The sequence below is a fragment of the Mus caroli genome, chromosome 8, assembly GCF_900094665.2.
Source record: "Mus caroli chromosome 8, CAROLI_EIJ_v1.1, whole genome shotgun sequence".
Taxonomy (NCBI): Eukaryota; Metazoa; Chordata; class Mammalia; order Rodentia; family Muridae; genus Mus; species Mus caroli.
In genome coordinates, this window is record NC_034577.1 from 5,469,953 (window position 1) to 5,486,486 (window position 16,534).

General features: G+C 46.1%; 1 long non-coding RNA gene across 1 annotated transcript in view; it reads right to left on the reverse strand.

Annotated features, from left to right (window-relative positions):
• The window catches only part of LOC110300796, a 16,921-nt gene extending 12,204 nt beyond the window's left edge, over positions 1-4,717 (reverse strand). Inside the window, exon 1 of the long non-coding RNA XR_002378631.2 lies at positions 4,611-4,717. This is a non-coding gene — a long non-coding RNA (uncharacterized LOC110300796). The remainder of the gene's footprint in view (positions 1-4,610) is intronic.
• Between the last annotated feature and the right edge of the window lie 11,817 nt (positions 4,718-16,534).

The window sequence follows — 16,534 nt, forward strand, 5'->3', positions numbered from 1 at the left end:
CTCTCTCTCTCCTCTCTCCCCTCTATCTCTCCTCTCTCTTTCTCTCTCTCTCCTCTCACTCTCTCTCTCTCCTCTCTCCACTCTCTCTCCCCCTCCTCTCTCTCTGCTCTCTCTCCCCTCTCTCCCCTCTCTCCCCTCTCTCCTCTCTCTTTCTCTCTCTCCTCTCTCTCTCCTCTCTCTCCTCTCTCCTCTTTTCTCCCCCCTCCTCTCTCTCTGCTCTCTCTCCTCTCTCTCCCCTCTCTCCTCTCTCTCCCCTCTCTCCTCTCTCTTTCTCTCTCTCCTCTCTCTCTCCCCTCTCTCCTCTCTTTCTCTCTCTCTCCTCTCACTCTCTCTCCTCTCTCTCTTCTCTCTCTCCTCTCACTCTCTCTCTCCTCTCTTCACTCTCTCTCCCCCCTCCTCTCTCTCTGCTCTCTCTCCTCTCTCTCTGCTCTCTCTCCTCTCTCCTCTCTCTTTCTCTCTCTCCTCTCTCTCTTTCTCTCTCCTCTCTCTCTCCCCTCTCTCCTCTCTCTTTCTCTCTCTCTCCTCTCACTCTCTCTCCTCTCTTCTCTCTCTCCTCTCACTCTTTCTCCTCTCTCTTCTCTCTCTCCTCTCTCCACTCTCTCCACTCTCTCTGCTCTCTCTCCCCTCTCTCTCTGCTCTCTCCTCTCTCTCTCTCTCTCTCTCTCTCCTCTCTCCCCCCTCTCTCTCTCCTCTCTCCCCTTTCTCTCCCCTCTCTCTTTCCCCTCGCTCTCCCCCTCTCTCCTCTCTCTCTCTTCTCTCGTCTCTCTCCTCTCTCTCTCTCCTCTCCCCCCCCACTCTCTCTCCCTCTCTCTCTCTGTGGTAGCACATACTTGTAATTTCCGTGCCTGGGAGGCAGAGACAGGTGGAACCCTGGGCCTCACTGGCTGAATTACTCATTACTTGGAAAGTTAAGACCAGTGAGAAACTGTCTTAAAAGCAAGGTAGACAGCACCTGTGGAAGGAAGAATGTTTACACCTGACCTTAAGGTTTCAAATCTAGGTCAGAAAATTGATTACAACCCCAGGGCTAGTCTTTCTAGGTCAGTAAGTCAATTACAATCCCAGAACATCTCTTGATTCTTTGCTGTGCTGGTTCCTCTTAAATTTGGCATTTTTTTTTTTTAGACATCAAATATACAGATTATTATTCTTGAACTTAACACAAATCCTTCACATGATGAATTTGATTGAGGTCACAATATATTTAACTCCAACCTCTCTGGAAGAGCTCCATCTTACGTTGACTGGACCATTTACTATCCTGTGTTCTATGATTAACATGCTGTCTGTGCATTCAGAGACCTGGGCTGAGGACTGAGAGGAGGGTGAGTGTCCAGGGTGACTTTTTTTCTCAAAGCTGTGAGATGTGGACTGAAGTCACTGTCACACTGCACTGTATGTCCACACTATACGGGGTGGACTGCATTGGGATATAAATCTACAACTCCCTGGTCCAGGGCTCTGACTGGGCCTGCTGACTCTACCTAGACCAGTTCCCCCTGAGTTTACAAACAATTGCTTTTGCTGCTGAGTTTCAATTTCAAGTCTCTTCATTCCTAGCTGTTTTGAATCTATGCAATTAGATTTTATCCCACTATCCTGGCAGCTCACAGTTTGGCCATAGATGAGCCACTGGTGTTTATATTCTGCTCTGACAACTGAATGGATTCCATGTTCAAATGTTCAAGCCCCCTTTGTGTCTTGCTTCTCCCTCTATGCAAAGGACAAATGTATTGATTTTCATCGTTTCAATCCCTTACTTATTTACTAAACCATACAACTAGCTAGTGTCTACATGCTACACAGCAGGTTTTGCTAAATTTTGCTACATGAGTTAAGTACTAACTCTGGTTTTAAAAACTTGCAGTATTAAAGCTGTTGAATACATTTTCCATAACATAGATAGAAACACCCATTCCTAGGTACCCCTACCTCTACCCCAGTGAGTAGAAAGTTGAATTCAAAATCACTGCTCAGCAGCACACGACCTTTGAATTGTAAGTTTGGCGAGTAGACCGCTGTCTGAGCCAGCAACGGAGAACTGTCTGGGTTCCATTCCTACTGCCTGCTCTGCAGTTGGCTTGTCCCTTGTATGACATACTAGGAGTGTGCTGCAGTTAGTGCCCCTGGACAAAGCTGGAGAACCTTTAGTTTATATTGACTCCCCCCATACCCAACTCACTTCTTCTTAAACCCAGACAGGACCTCGGACCTCGCCTCCCTGGAGCTGAGCTTTTCCCAAGTGGCCTGGGTAAATCAGGTTTGAGAATTCCTGGGAACTTTCCTTCTGCCTGCTTCCCTTCACCCCTCTCCACCCTCAAACATACACAAAGCAAGAAGACATATGAGTTCTTACTCATATAGGGGCATGCACAGGAACATAGCAACGAACAATTAGGTAGGAGCTGGTAAGCCAACACATTATTCTTTAGCATTTCCGAGTTAGTAATTACTATTTTCAAAGTGCTTTTAATCTAAGTAGTGCTACATATTTTATAAAGTGAATTCATTTATGCTAATTACATTTAACCTCCCGAAATACCTGGTCAAGCGAGAAATTATAGCCCCTATTTTGTAGGTGAAAACATCTAAACTCAGTGAATTATGCGCTTACCTTTGGACTCCCAGGTGCCTGTGTGTCCATGTATGTGCATATGTATGTCCTGGTGGTGTGGTCTGTGCGTGTGCGTATATATGTGCTTGTGTGAGTGTGTGTGTGTGTGCCTACATATGCCAGATAATGTTTATATGGTAGAGTGAACAGGGTACTACGGAGAGAGTGTCCATGCTCGGGGCTCACATAGATGAGCTAAATCACAGTCTCTGGAGGTGTTACAACTTTATCTTATTTTATTTTACAGTTTTCTAGATAACTCTAATACGCAAACAGGAATGAGTTATAGGACCCAAACACCATCCCCCCCCCCCGATTTCTAGTGTGTGTTTATGGATGCCACGGTGACCATGTGACTAGGATGGACATGGAGGATGCTTGTTTGACTTGTTCTAGGAGGCAGAGGGAAGATGCTCTGGAGGCTCAGGCATGTAGCAGAGGACCCCACGGTGCAGCTGCAGCTGGGATGGATCAAGGGGCTCCTAGGAGTCCTGCATTTAGAGGCCGACTTGGAGAGGTACATACTGCTTCTTGTAGTAGGTTGTCAGTTACTGTAGGTGATAGGGTTTTCCCCTCTACTGCCGGTGAAATGAGCCAGTTTATGCCAGATGAGATGTTAAATGCAGGCTTATTGGGAAGATGCTCTCAGGCAAGTTCACTGGTCCCAAGAACCAAGCCAGGGATGTCACCATGGGGAGATGACAGTGTGGGAGGGGGAAGAGAAAGAGAGAAAGGGCGTGTGCTCAGAGAGAGAAAAAGAGAAGTAAAATTGTCTGGATTCTATAGGGAGAAGCCTCTGGGGAAAGGGTAGCCCAGCCCCTGGGCTGGAAAGTTCTGGATTGAGGCCAGGGTATGCTAGATAGGGACTGAGGTATGCTGGGAGGACCTGGAAGTCTGCTTTGTATGTAAAATATGCACCCCAGTCCCTTATCTCAGGGTCTGAAATCAAACAGTAGGGAACTTAGAATCTTTTTTTCTTTTTTCTTTTCTTTTTTTCTTCTCTCTCTCTCTCTCTCTCTCTCTCTCTCTTTAATGTATTGCATAAGGAACTTAGAATCTTTTTTTTCCTTTTCTCTCTCTCTCTCTCTCTTTTTTAATGTATTGCATAAGGAACTTAGAATCTTGGAGCATAAACTCTGCTCACCCAGTTCTGTTGGGCTAAGACAGACCAAGTGTTTCAGGGAAAGGGTCTATGAAAGGGGCAAGCTCCTAGACGGAGCTGGAATTTGGGCTTCACACGGGGGTGGGGTGGGGGTGGAGTCCCATAATATTCGGAAGGTTGCTATTCTCTTACATGCATTTACATGGAAGAGGCAGACAGAGGGTGGAAGCGAAGATTCTGTGCTGGCCTCTTGCTGTTCTGTAGCAGTACAGATGCTATGGAGATATGTCCACCTGGCTGAGTGATAGTCTTGCTGTGGGAACAGCCTTATTTACCACTCCACGAGTTTTACTGGGATGATACAGACCCGTGTAAGTGGAAAAGCACACTTAGAAATGCAGCTGGATGCATTTTTAAATGTACCTGTTTTACCACATGGAGGACGAGAAAGTTATTTACACAAGAGCTAAGCCAGGTGGTTAGAGGGCAAAAGCATTTAAAACAAACCTGGGCTTCGAGCTCTTTTGTGGTTTGATTCTAGAAAAAAGAGTCACTTTCACTGACTGGGTGGGTTAAGATGCGATAATGATAAGGTGGTTAATAAGAAAAGCCATTGTTTGTCAATGGAAGATCTGATCAGGTCGCAGGGTGAAACCTGAGGGGAATGTCTCACAAAGAAAAAGGAAAAAAAGAAAAAAAAAAAAAAAAAAAAAGACAGTCCGTCCTTGGTGGGTGGCAGGCGAGGGGAATCTTAGAGAGCTGGAGGAAAGGCACCTTGTTTTCTTGTAATGATATTTGCTTCCTGCCCTCCGGTCCCTCGCAGAGAGTAGAAACCCAGAAATCAGAGGGATGAGAAAAACCTGCTAGAATAGGAAGACACACCTAGACACCAACCTCTTAAATAATGCAAGTGGCCTTGAAGCAGAGAGGATGAAGGGTGGGTGGTAAAGAGAAAAATCTTTGGCAGGTGTGAGCTCTTGGGGTGGCCCACCCAGAAGAGATGCCTCTTGCTGGAGGCTTATGCACCCGGGTAGGAGGTGGGGTTAGGGGTGGGGCCTAAAACCTGAGCTCACAATAGGGGGAAAAAAAAAACACTTTCTAAGGAGGGGGTCATGTGACAGCTCTACAATAGAGGTACTGAAGGCTGCAAAATTTTTCTTTTACTTAAGCATTTAGCAAGTGTTTTTAGCTTCTCAGTACACGCGGCCGAGGTGTTCTTTTACCCGTGTCTTCCTCATTATTCCTGAGCGCAGATATGAGCTGCTTTGTTTTTGAGCCAGCGTTAAAACCTTGATGGTTCAGATCTCCATGGGAAGGTCCCACATTTGGTTTCCTCCAGGGAGAGCCTGCTGTGTGACAAGCAGAGGGTGACTCCTCTTCTGTGTGTCACACATGTGCTTCTCAGAGTTAGCAAGCTGTTCAAGGCGGATTCCTTGATCCTCCCGGGCGATAATTCAGCTCTCCTTGTGCCTGGTACCCGCTGAGAACCGCTGACATTTAAGTGACAGAGCGCTGGTATCAGGAAGCAAGGTCAGCTAACCACATCTCTTCAGAATGCCACGCACCGTGGTCTGGCCTGCAACACAAGGCAGACGCAGCTAAGGGAGGAGGCATGAACTATTTCCTCATCAGAGGAAATCTAGGTAGAGTCGATAGTTTCCTGGGGTGTGGGGCTGGGGCAGGGCTTCTGTTGCTCAAGAACACATGTGTGTAAACTGGGTATGTTTAGAGACACGGACACTGAGGTTTTAGATCGCATTGCTGGGACATCACTGATTCGAAGCTGGCTTCAGAAAGAAGCCTGCATCCCTGGTGTAGACCTGATTGCCTCCCCGTCACGTGACTGTTGGATGCTGTAAACCAGGTCACACTGGTGAAGCAGAACGGTACACAGTGGAACGGTCACACTGGTGAAGAGGCTTGTCCGCTCGGTTCATCAGTACACCCAGCACTCTTGTCATCATTTTCCCCGGTAACAGCGTCGTCCCCAGGTGTGTCTCTCTAGCATTCTGTGGTTTAATAACAGAAACTCAAATATGCGACGCTAGTATGCTGCCTGCAAAACCCCACGCTTACTCCTCTGCTTATAGATGGCGCTACTATCTCCAACTTAAAGTACCATCGCCACCAGGGGTAGCACCTCGCATCTCACCCCCACTTCTCTGAGCTTCCCCTCCCTCCAATTTGAAGTTGTTCTTTCATAACCCTCCAGCCTGCACCTTCTGTCCACACACTTCTTAAGCTCAAAGTCTTCCAAACATTATCTATCTATCTATCTATCTATCTATCTATCTATCATCTATCTATCTATGCCATCTGTGGACAAATTCCCTGGCCACACCTCTTCCAAGGCAAATGAGCATATTCTCTGTTGTGTGTAATAACTAGATGATAGGAGGTCTCTCTCCCATCAACATGAAATCTCAGGGGTCTACACTTGCCATGGGGCTCCAGCTAGCTCAGAATACTCCTTTTCTTTGCCTGGTTTCTGTGTGGGATGGTGAAGTCTTGTTTCCCTTAAGTGAGAACCTTGGCATTTGCTCCCATTTGGTGTCGGGACTGCTGATAATTAGAAACCTCCTTTCCAGTACTTTGCCTCTATTACAGAGGAACTCAGAATTGATGTGCTGTGCATCATAATTCCAGCCCCATGCTGGCCTGTGTCCTTGTGCTGTCTGCACTGACCTATGTGGATCTCTAGAACAACATGACACTGCCGTTCCATCTTCCGGGCCTGCCGATTCTCTCACTGCCCTTATGACCCTGGTGGCCATTAGCAGTAATTGCTCTCAGTCTTGTGATTTGCTCTATGCTGCTCCGAGGTCCCAAGTCTCCAGTGTCATCTGGTGTCCTTTGAGGATAGATTCTGGAAACACTGTCTGGAATACGCATCTGTTCGTCAGGATTACCTGTGTTATCGTCTGTGGCGACCTGCTAGGAGCACTTTGGGATAGTCACAGATGTGGAAACACAGATGCAGTTTCTGGTGTCTCTCCTGGTTGTTCCTCTGCTTGGGTGGAAATCAGTCAGTTTTCCCAAGCATAACGCTGGTAACACGGTTCTGCTTGGAAACATCTTCTCTACAGAGGAGTCCTTAGGGGCGCCAATTTGCAAAGCTTCCCTGTGTCTTCTGTGTTTCCCAAGGTTTAAATCTCCCTGACTGTGAGTGACCTCGCCATATGTACGAAAACAAATCCTTTCCATGATCGCTGTTGTCATTCTCTTATGTGTAAATCTTGATACCACTTGCAAGACTTCCCATAAAAGAAAAACACATTTTGGAACCATCATGTCCACACAGTACCACGGCCACACAACATCATAGCTATATACCACTACAGCCACAGAGCATCATGGTCACCTACTATGTACTACCGTGACTATAGACCATCAGGGTCCCATACCACCATGGAGACACAGCATGATGGTCACATGTGATGTGTTACATCTTACATCTCTAGGTCAAAGGTACCTTGCTCTTGCCTTTGTCTGCTGTCTTAGTCAGGGTTTCTATTCCTGCACAAAACATCATGACCAAGAAGCAAGTTGGGGAGGAAAGGGTTTATTCAGTTTACACTTCCACACTGCTGTTTACCAAAGGAAGTCAGGACAGAAACTCAAACAAGGCAGGAACTTGGAGACAGGAGCTGATGCAGAGGCCATGGAGGGATGTTTCTTATTGACTTGCTTCCCCTGACTTGCTCAGTTTGCTTTCTTATAAAACCCCAGAAAACCAGCCCAGTGCTGGCACCACCCACAATGGGCCCTCCTACCCTTGATCACTAATTGAGAAAATGCCTTACAGCTGGATCTCATGGAGGCATTTTCTCAAGGGAGGCTCCTTTTTCTGTGATAACTCCAGCCTGTGTCAAGTTGACACACAAAACCAGCCAGTACAGTTAGTTACTGTCTCTTGTTATTTAAAATATGAACACCTTTTCTACTGTCAGGCCAATATGGGGTCCTCACTTCTCAATTCTGAACACTTTCAAGTCACTTCTGACCTGACTTAGAATCACTGATTTCTCCAACCCTCTCTCTAGTTTTTCACAGATGAGGCTTCTGAGCTCCCACTCCGCGGTTGTGGTTCTTTTATCAGCCTCAGATGACAATAGGATCTTGCTAGCCAGTACCCCGCAGATTTGGTATTTATGTTAATCCAGAGTATTGAACTTTGACCTATTCCTTTGTTCCTCAGCTAAAACACAGGCCAAGCCCACAGCTGACCCCTGTCGATCGGAGTGTGTGGAGACGAGGCCTCACTACACATCTTTTCTGTCTTTAGCCAGTGCCAGGGGTAAAGTATGACAATCTGTTGAATAGTGAGCACAGCTGCCTTCACCCGCACCATGCCATATATCACTTAAAGCAAAGCTGTCCTTCAGCGAAGATGCCGCATGTCATTGACTAAAGAGACTCGACAGCCAAGGCAACTTCCACATCACTGTTCATTACGGAAGGAAGTCAGGACAGGAACTCAACCAGGGCAGGAACCTGGAGGCAGGAGCTGAAGCAGAGGCCATGGGGGAGTGCTGCTTACTCCTGGTTTGCTCAGCTTGCTTTCTTATAGAACCCAGGACCACCAGCCAGGGGGTGACCCCACCCACAGTGGGCTGGCCTCTCCTCCATCAGTCACTAATTAAGAAAATGCTGGCAAGGTTGCCCTCAGCCAGATCTTATGGAGGCATTTTCTTAATTGAGGTTCCCTCAGCTCAGGTGACTTTAGTTTGTGTCAAGGTGACATAGAGCTATCCAGCATACCCACTTCACCAGTCACATGACCCACTTCACCAGTCATGTGACCTGCTTCACCAGTCACATGTGGTTCCTCATCTGTTCTCTGCTTATATTTTTGTTACAGTAGCCATTGTGCATAGGACAGTTGCTCAGGCTTCTCTAATTGTTATCCATGAGAGAGCTTTGAAAATGTACATTTTTCAAATCCTTGTGTTCTAAAATGGCTTACCTCTTGGAGTGAGTCTGTGTTCTTTTCTCCTGTGTCCCGCCTTCCCCCGTTCTGATGACTCTCCTTCTTGGCAGTCCACTCATTGATGAGACTGAAAGTCAGGAGAATTCGCTGGGCCCTTCCCCTCCTCTTTTGTACGGCTCTCAGACTTCCTTCATGTGACTGACATTTGAGGAACCATCTTGATATATTTCCATGCGGGCCACGTTTAGTGAAGAGGGCAGCCACTGGCTCTCCCTCGCTCCCCGACTCAGCTAAAAGGCAGGGCCATGAGCTTTACACTGAATTCCCGGGGTCGCTGCTGCTTTTCCTATGGCATTTACTGGAATCAAATCCCTGATTACCTCTGCACTAAAGATCCCCAGTGAGGAGGATCTTCGGCAGTCGTGGTTGGTAGCCATACTTCTTTTCCCTCACTCTCTACAAACCTGCACCTCCCTGTTACCCTGCAGCCTTTTGTGTGGAGATGCCCCTTTCACCACTTCATAGCCCCATCATAGCTCTGTGCTGTGGGTTGTTCTTAGGCCTCTGCTCCTTACACCTATAGACTTGGCTTGCTGTCTTCCAGTAACTCACGTCTCTGATGACTTCCTTTCCTTTCTTTATTGCTATGGATTTATTTCTTTTTATGCCTGTGATGGACTTAAAGAGAAACGAGAAGCAATCTATCCCCATTTTTGCCAGTTTGAATTTGAAGCTCTTATAAGGAGTTAAAAAATTCATGAATGAAGACATTTTAAAGGAATTATTAATTATTAAATATAAGCTCTTAGAACTTATATTTTTTATTTCATTAACCTCTTGTAATGTCCCTAAGTATCTCCATTTTACAAACGAGAAGGTTGAGGCTCAGGATATCTCTTTATTTGTCTGAAGTTGTATGGCTGGTAAATGGTAGGTCCAGTGTTTAAACCCAGGTTTTTTAAGTATATATTATGCTTTCTGTTACAGCTGGAAAAAAATGGCAGGGTTCATAGATTTGGGGGGAGGTTATACATAATAAAGAAAGATGGAGATTGTGTACAGAATCACCTCAGGGACATACAGTCTCCAGGGTTGTGGCTGTTGTTGTTTTAATTACAAAAATAAAAACAGCAACCTGAGTTGTGTCCTTGGGAATAATCAGGACAGGAACTTCCTTGACGCTCAGGGATAGAAGCGGTAGGTGCAGGAGACAAGAACACTTGAGGACAGACCCAGAACAGACCCCAGGACAGGCCTCAGGTGCACCTTGGCCATAGAAAAGCCTGATTAGAAAAAAACAATCAGATCCAGACATTTCCATAGGGCACGGTTGCTGAAGTTGGTAAATATGGGCAAAGAGTTACATCTGAGCTTTGGAGAGGCACTAAATAATTGTTTTCATGTAAATAAGTCTCACTTAGTGTGTGTATGTGTGTGTGTGTATGTGTGTGTATGTGTGTGTATGTGTGTGTGTATGTGTGTGTGTATGTGTATGTGTGTGTGTATGTGTGTGTATGTGTGTGTGTATGTGTGTGTGTATGTGTGTGTGTATGTGTGTGTGTGTATGTGTGTGTATGTGTGTGTGTATGTGTATGTGTGTGTATGTGTGTGTGTATGTGTGTGTGTGTGTATGTGTGTGTATGTGTGTATGTGTGTGTGTGTATGTGTGTGTGTGTGTGTGTGTGTATGTATGTGTTAGCCTTCAGATTTAGTGGGTCACCTATATTTCACCTGTCAGTGCTCCACAAGAGTAAATGTAACATTTTTTGATTTAGACTCAAACTTGGGTATCTGTAGTTAGGGGTGTCTGGTAGGGTCTCTGTGAGATGTTCAAGTTGATCAACACCAGTATGGGTCTTAAAGCACAGTAGAGCCAAGGAAACAGAGTGAACGTCACCTGAGAACCAGACCTCTAAAGAAACTTCTCAAAACGCGCAGCGTTTGCCCCTCTTAGTTGGCTTATTTAAAAAGCAGTTTTCTGGGTCATTAGAAACATGCGTTTCTAAGAAAAGGGGCTTAGATGTGTCTATTTTTAGCCAGTTCCTCAGTCATTCGCGTGTACATAAATGTTTTAGCATTGCTGACACAGGTGAGCCAGTATCATCAGCCCATGTTAGACAGGCCACATGGAACACACTGCTCAATTCCCAGAGCTGTGGGTTACCAAGAACTTAGTGAGTGAGCTATATGGCCTTAGCAAAGCCAGGGGGTAGGCGATGACACCGTAGACACAGAGAGCCACGACTGTTTAGCCTGGAGAAGGTTCAAGACGACTTGGCTTCATTCTTTGCATGCTTCTGCAGAGGAATGCTGGTGTATTTTTCTATCCGGTGCCCAGATGTTAAAACCTTGACCAATGAAAACGAAGATGAACAAATTTGGGCTTAGGACAAGGGTGCATGGGCCAGCCATCCTACCATCTGACGAGAGTCAGCCTCTTTGGGAGACATCTCCAGCTTCAGGCTTGCTTATTTAGGAAATGGAAGATGAGGGCTTGCGCAGGCCTCCTTGGCTGCGTGTCTCTCAGAGTCTGGCCTGAAGGTCAAGTCTTTGAGTCACGGCCAGACACTTCCTACGGCCGGGGCCCATAAACCCCTGTGAGGGTTGAGAACCAGTATGTGCTCCCTGAGCTCAGTGGAAATCATTACAGCCTGGGGACACGCAAAACAGAACAAGCCCACACAGCCATCCTCTGGATTTTGACCAGCAGAGAAAATGTTGACAGTGACTTTCAAAATCACTCCAGATGCAGCAGAGAGCTGACACAGCCACCAGGTGATCATCACCCGAGGTCCTTTGTTCAGGGAAGCAGGAAGTCCTCATCTGGGGTGAGACCTTGCTGAAAGAGCCAAGTCTTTCGGAGTAGGGGGCAGAAATCCTGCTTGTTGGACAGTTTGAGTTTGTGTAGCTCTTAGAGACGTCATGACCCTTATTTAGTTTTAATTTCTTCCCTTTAAAAGTAAATAGGCATTATCAGGATGACAACACATTTCTTTGAAGAACATGAGTTCTTATTCTGCTTTGATTGGGAATATTTGAAAATGCTGGCTTCGTGTTGTTCCTCAGTTCAAACCAACATACAACCCCAAACACATATTTAAAGCCAAAGTGCCATCTTTTTTTTTTTTTTAAAGGACAGGACTTTTAAATCCTTACAGTTCAAGTCGACTTCAGCGGGAGAGGTAGCTACTCAGAAACTCGGTTTTTTCCCCCTCCTTTTCATAATACAATGAATTTTAAAAAGCAAGCCCACTCATTACTGAAATTACCCCAGTCCTACTCACCGAAGTCAATTTGATTGACTGCAGTTACATAAGGCGCAGCTGCCTTTGTTTCACGACACCCTCCGGGTGCTCACGTTAGTCCTTGCCCTTTACCCTTTGATTCGCTCTCCTTGGAAGAGGCCGAACCAGGGAAAAATCCGGAGCAGTTAGAAGTGAGACTCTTAAATAAGGACAGAAGCAGAGGCACGAAAAGTCCGGGGTGGGGGTGGGGGACAGTGACTTGCAGTTGCGATTTGTGAAGGGGAAGGTCATGGGAGAGCTGAGTATGGAAGACAAGGCAGGTGGCACCTGTGGGAGGGAGGCCCTCATAAACGTCCCTTGCCCATTGCAAGAGACAGGGGAATCAAGGGCTGTGCCCTAAGAAAGAATTTTTTCCTAACCCAGCGTCTCCGTTAAAGTTCATAGGAGAACCTGAGGCCCAAGGGTGAACCTGAAGCCTTGCTTGCATTTATGTTTCCTTCAGCTCTGGGTGATCAGGCAGAAGGTTTCCACGACGTCAGATGTACAGCGAAAACCCGAAAACCCGGACAGGGAAGGCCGTAGAGAAGGATGCTGCTGTGGGAGGGAACAGGGTCAGCTTCCCGCGGGGATGCGGACACAAAGCCCAAGGTGCTATACTCCTGTTGGCTGCTGACTCCTGGCTGACATCAGCCCCTGCTGATGCCTGTTAACACTGAGCAAAGGCGCCCTGTGCTTTTTCAGAATACAGCCCCGGCCCTTTCTGCTGCTTGGTGGGTTGATGCTAAATTAAACCAAGAGCTAGGAGGGGAAGTCAATTTCTATTTCTGGCTGCTTTAGACAATATGGAGTCCTGGGTGGGAAGGTTCACAACAGAGTGGATTTTCCAGGAAGTGCTGAGGTCTTCCTGCGTTTTGACGCCAGAATGTTGGCAAAAGCTTTCACGGTAGGACTTTTTTTTTTTTTTTTTTTTTTTTTTTTTGCCTACTAAAGCAAGCTTTAGCTTTTAAGTAAGCAGAAATTTTCCTGGGATCTACTGCCCTCTGCTGGCGATGGCAGATATTTCCCTTCTCTCTTATCAGCTGCAAAGGATAGAATGAAAAACGAGTTAATTTAATAAATAACCCTCATGGGCAATGAAGAAGTCACATGTGAATTCCCTTAAATAAAAGTTTACTGAGTTTATAATAAATGAATAATAAATAAATAAGTAAAATTAATTAATGAATTAGGCTTTTTAGCTCCTCCTTGGCTCCTCAAAACATGTACAACAGCAACCCCAAATTCTCACCACCCCTCTAAAAATTTAGGGATTTATTATATATAATAAACTGATCAAAGGATTCTATTCAGCTATTTATAAACCTCCCCACAACCTCCTAAAACATAGCAGGGGGGTTATTTTAGATAAACTCTGGCTGTCCTGAATTTATGCTTTAATGAGCTCCCAGGTGGACAGTTTCATAAATCCACCGTCATGTGTCCAGCACCTCCTTGGTTAGTTAATATATACTGAAGATTAAACCATTCAAACTCCCTACACAGTAGATTCATCAGTGCTCCTCCCTGGGCAGAAACTGCTACAGTCAAACAAAGCAGGAGAAACCAGGGATGGCCACAGAGCGTCTTCAAAGCCCAGCAAAACTTCCCCGCGGTTTTTGAGTCAAACTTGATAGTCCGTGGAATAGCTCACCTGCCGCCAGAGACTTGTTTACTGCACTCTGATATGATCAAACAAATGCTCAGAAACTGGGGTAGATGCACACTTAGAGAAACAAACCTGTAGTGAAACTCAGCTGCAGAACCCGGATGAGAATTAATTGTCTCAAAAACCCTCAGCCCGTGGCTCCACCAGCCAAACAAGGCTGTGTCTTTATTAGTAATCAGAAGGAATTTGGTACATTGAACACTTTATCACAAGCCATGCTCACGGGTGAATTCTAATTAAAGCAGTTTTATGGCTTAAGAGACAGCCCAAACTTAAAAACATTTTTAAGGAAGGGAAGCTGCTACAAAGCCAGAAGACTGTGAGCTGATCTGTTTGTTTAACCCAGGTGGGCTCTAGAGTCAGTTACGTTCTCTTGTTTATAATTATTTGGGGGGTTGGAGGAGTCTCGAGTGGCTTTTTCCTCTCTCCTTTAAATTAAAGAGCAGCGTGCAGGCTGCTCCATTCGGTTCTGCTTGGGTAAGCCTCTACAGTGAATTGGGGTGTCCCATCACTTCCTGGAGGAACAGTTGGCTGCTGAGAGCAGGTTTATTTAAAGCAAGAAATTTCTTTAAATAAGTCTTTGGTCACGCTGTGGAGGGGGTTGCAAATGCAGCCTGACTGAGACTACCCATGCATGGGGGAGCCTGTAAAGGAATCTCTGCTTGTCTAACCATGTAAGTCCTAAGGAAGGCTTTATTTTAAATGCAAGACTTTATGTTCATTTTATTATACACAGTCTTAATTTGCGCCTCAAAAGAGGGGGCTCCAGGGCGGACATAAAATTAACTTCTCTTTCAGTGTGCTAACCTTTTGGTTTTAATTTATTCACTTGTCAATCTTATGAATGCCTGGTGAACTCAGGCTATTGATTTCCGTGGCCAATGCTATTTTTCCTGTTTATTATAATATATTGTCCCATTGTTACCAGCGCTTGCACTCAGCTAGATTTCCCACACAGTGGACAGGAAACCGTTCCATGGCATCAGACTTCCTTAGATTGATTTTCCAGAGGCTGGGAGGGACCTGCCCACTCCTAGCTCTTTGTGCTGGGACAGCCCAAGGGCCCCAGCAGGCCTCCTTGGACACTTCCTCCCAGGCCCCAGAGTGGGGGTGGCCTGTCGCCCCTCCCGAGACAGTCCCCGCAGCCCTGGGAAACGCTCCTTATCAGTGCCAAGGTTATGTCATTTCTTTTTACATACGATGTTTATTGTTTTTAGAGCCAGCACTGTGGGAATGTTCTTTTCAAGCGCGACAATAGGGCAGCCACAGAGGCACACTGGTGAATCCCCAGCCCGGAGTTGCGGGCCGTCCATGCAGCTGGGTAGGGTGGCTCTGCGCAGGCTCCTGAATTAATTGATTCAAAGATTTAGCACCAGTCTTTAACCGGGATCTTGCCTGCGGGTTGCTTAAAATACCAAGAACGCTTTTAAGGTGGTCCAGGAAATGAATCTGTTCCTTGCTCCACCTCCCTTCCCCCTACTCTAACTCCTTCCGCTCTCCCTGTCTCCCTCCTCCACATCTTCTCTCAGTTCCCGGCTTTCCTTCTCTTCCCTTTTTCTCCCCTCCGCTCCCTCTCTTCCTCTCTCCCTCCCTCCTCTCAACACTGCTGTTACTATTTTTTTTTTTCTAAGTACCCCCAAGCTTTGAAGGCAAGCATCAGCACGCAACCCATGATTTGGGATTTAAGAGACACCTGCCCTACATAGAGGCTCCCAGTTTGAAATAATGTGAAACTCAACAAATTGCCTGAGACAACACATGTGGGGTTTTCATATTTTAGAAAAGTAGGTCGCTACAATTATTGACTTGCTCGAGTATGCACCATCAAACTAAAAATCATTATAATTTTTCTTATCATAAATTTGCTTTCTTAGGAATAGTTTACTGTGAAAATTTACCCATACCATGTAGTAGATAATATTATTTTAAAAACCTGGGTGCTATGCTTTGGAAGGAGTTATTAATTTACAGCCTGAAATCACATATCCCCCCCACTCTGCCCCCTAGGAATTCATTATCAATTAAAGAATCTCTTCCAGGAGGCGGGCAGATGAAAGAGTTCCAACCACAGGCTCAGTCCACCGAGGCGCTGGTGTGTGAAAGGCACTTTGGAGTCTCCTGGTTCCTCTGTTTTGAAGTGCAGGGGTTTGCGGGGATGGGAGGAAGAAAGAGCATTTGTTCTAAGGACTCCATCAAGGAGAACCCAGCTTGGGCATCTGTGAATACATCCTGAGGCCAGGGACGCAGCTTCTGCTGAAGGTTGCAGTTGTCCCGCAAGAATCCTTGCTACTTGTAGAGACCCAGGGAGCTTATTCAGATTCAGATCACTTGAAAAAATAGATCCCACTTGTTTACCTCACCAGGGGTGGCACTTGGGGGGGGGGGTAGCACTCACAGCCTTTGCTGAGTTTCTGTGAACCATCTTGCAGGTTTAAACCTACGAGAACCGGTGGGATCTCAGACAGGCTTTCAGATCTGTATACATTGGAGATCCTTGAGTTGCTCTTTGGCTCCCTTGGAAACGGGCTGTATTTGAGACCCACTTTTGTCTTGGGAAGAAGCCATCAAATAGATGGCTTCCCTCTTAGGGGAGCAGGCATTTCCTTCTTGGTGAATACATACAGTGACTCACTCATATTGGATTCAGTTTGACTTGACCAGGTACTAGGGGATGTGAAGGTAAGTTCTGCTTCACAGCAAAGTGGGAATATTCATAGACAAGACACTAATTCTGTCTCCCCGAAGGGGCTGGGAGTTACCTCAGAGTTGGTCTGAGTCATAGCAGGCAGACCACGGAGAAGGCCAGAGAACAGGTCATTTGTCTCTAAGGGGCATTTCCTGGTGTTGTCTGTATCCTTCTTTTCTTTTTAAAGACATGGTTGTAAAGACTTGCCTTTGTTTACCCTTGCATTCCTGTGTGTGTGTGTGTCTATGTGTG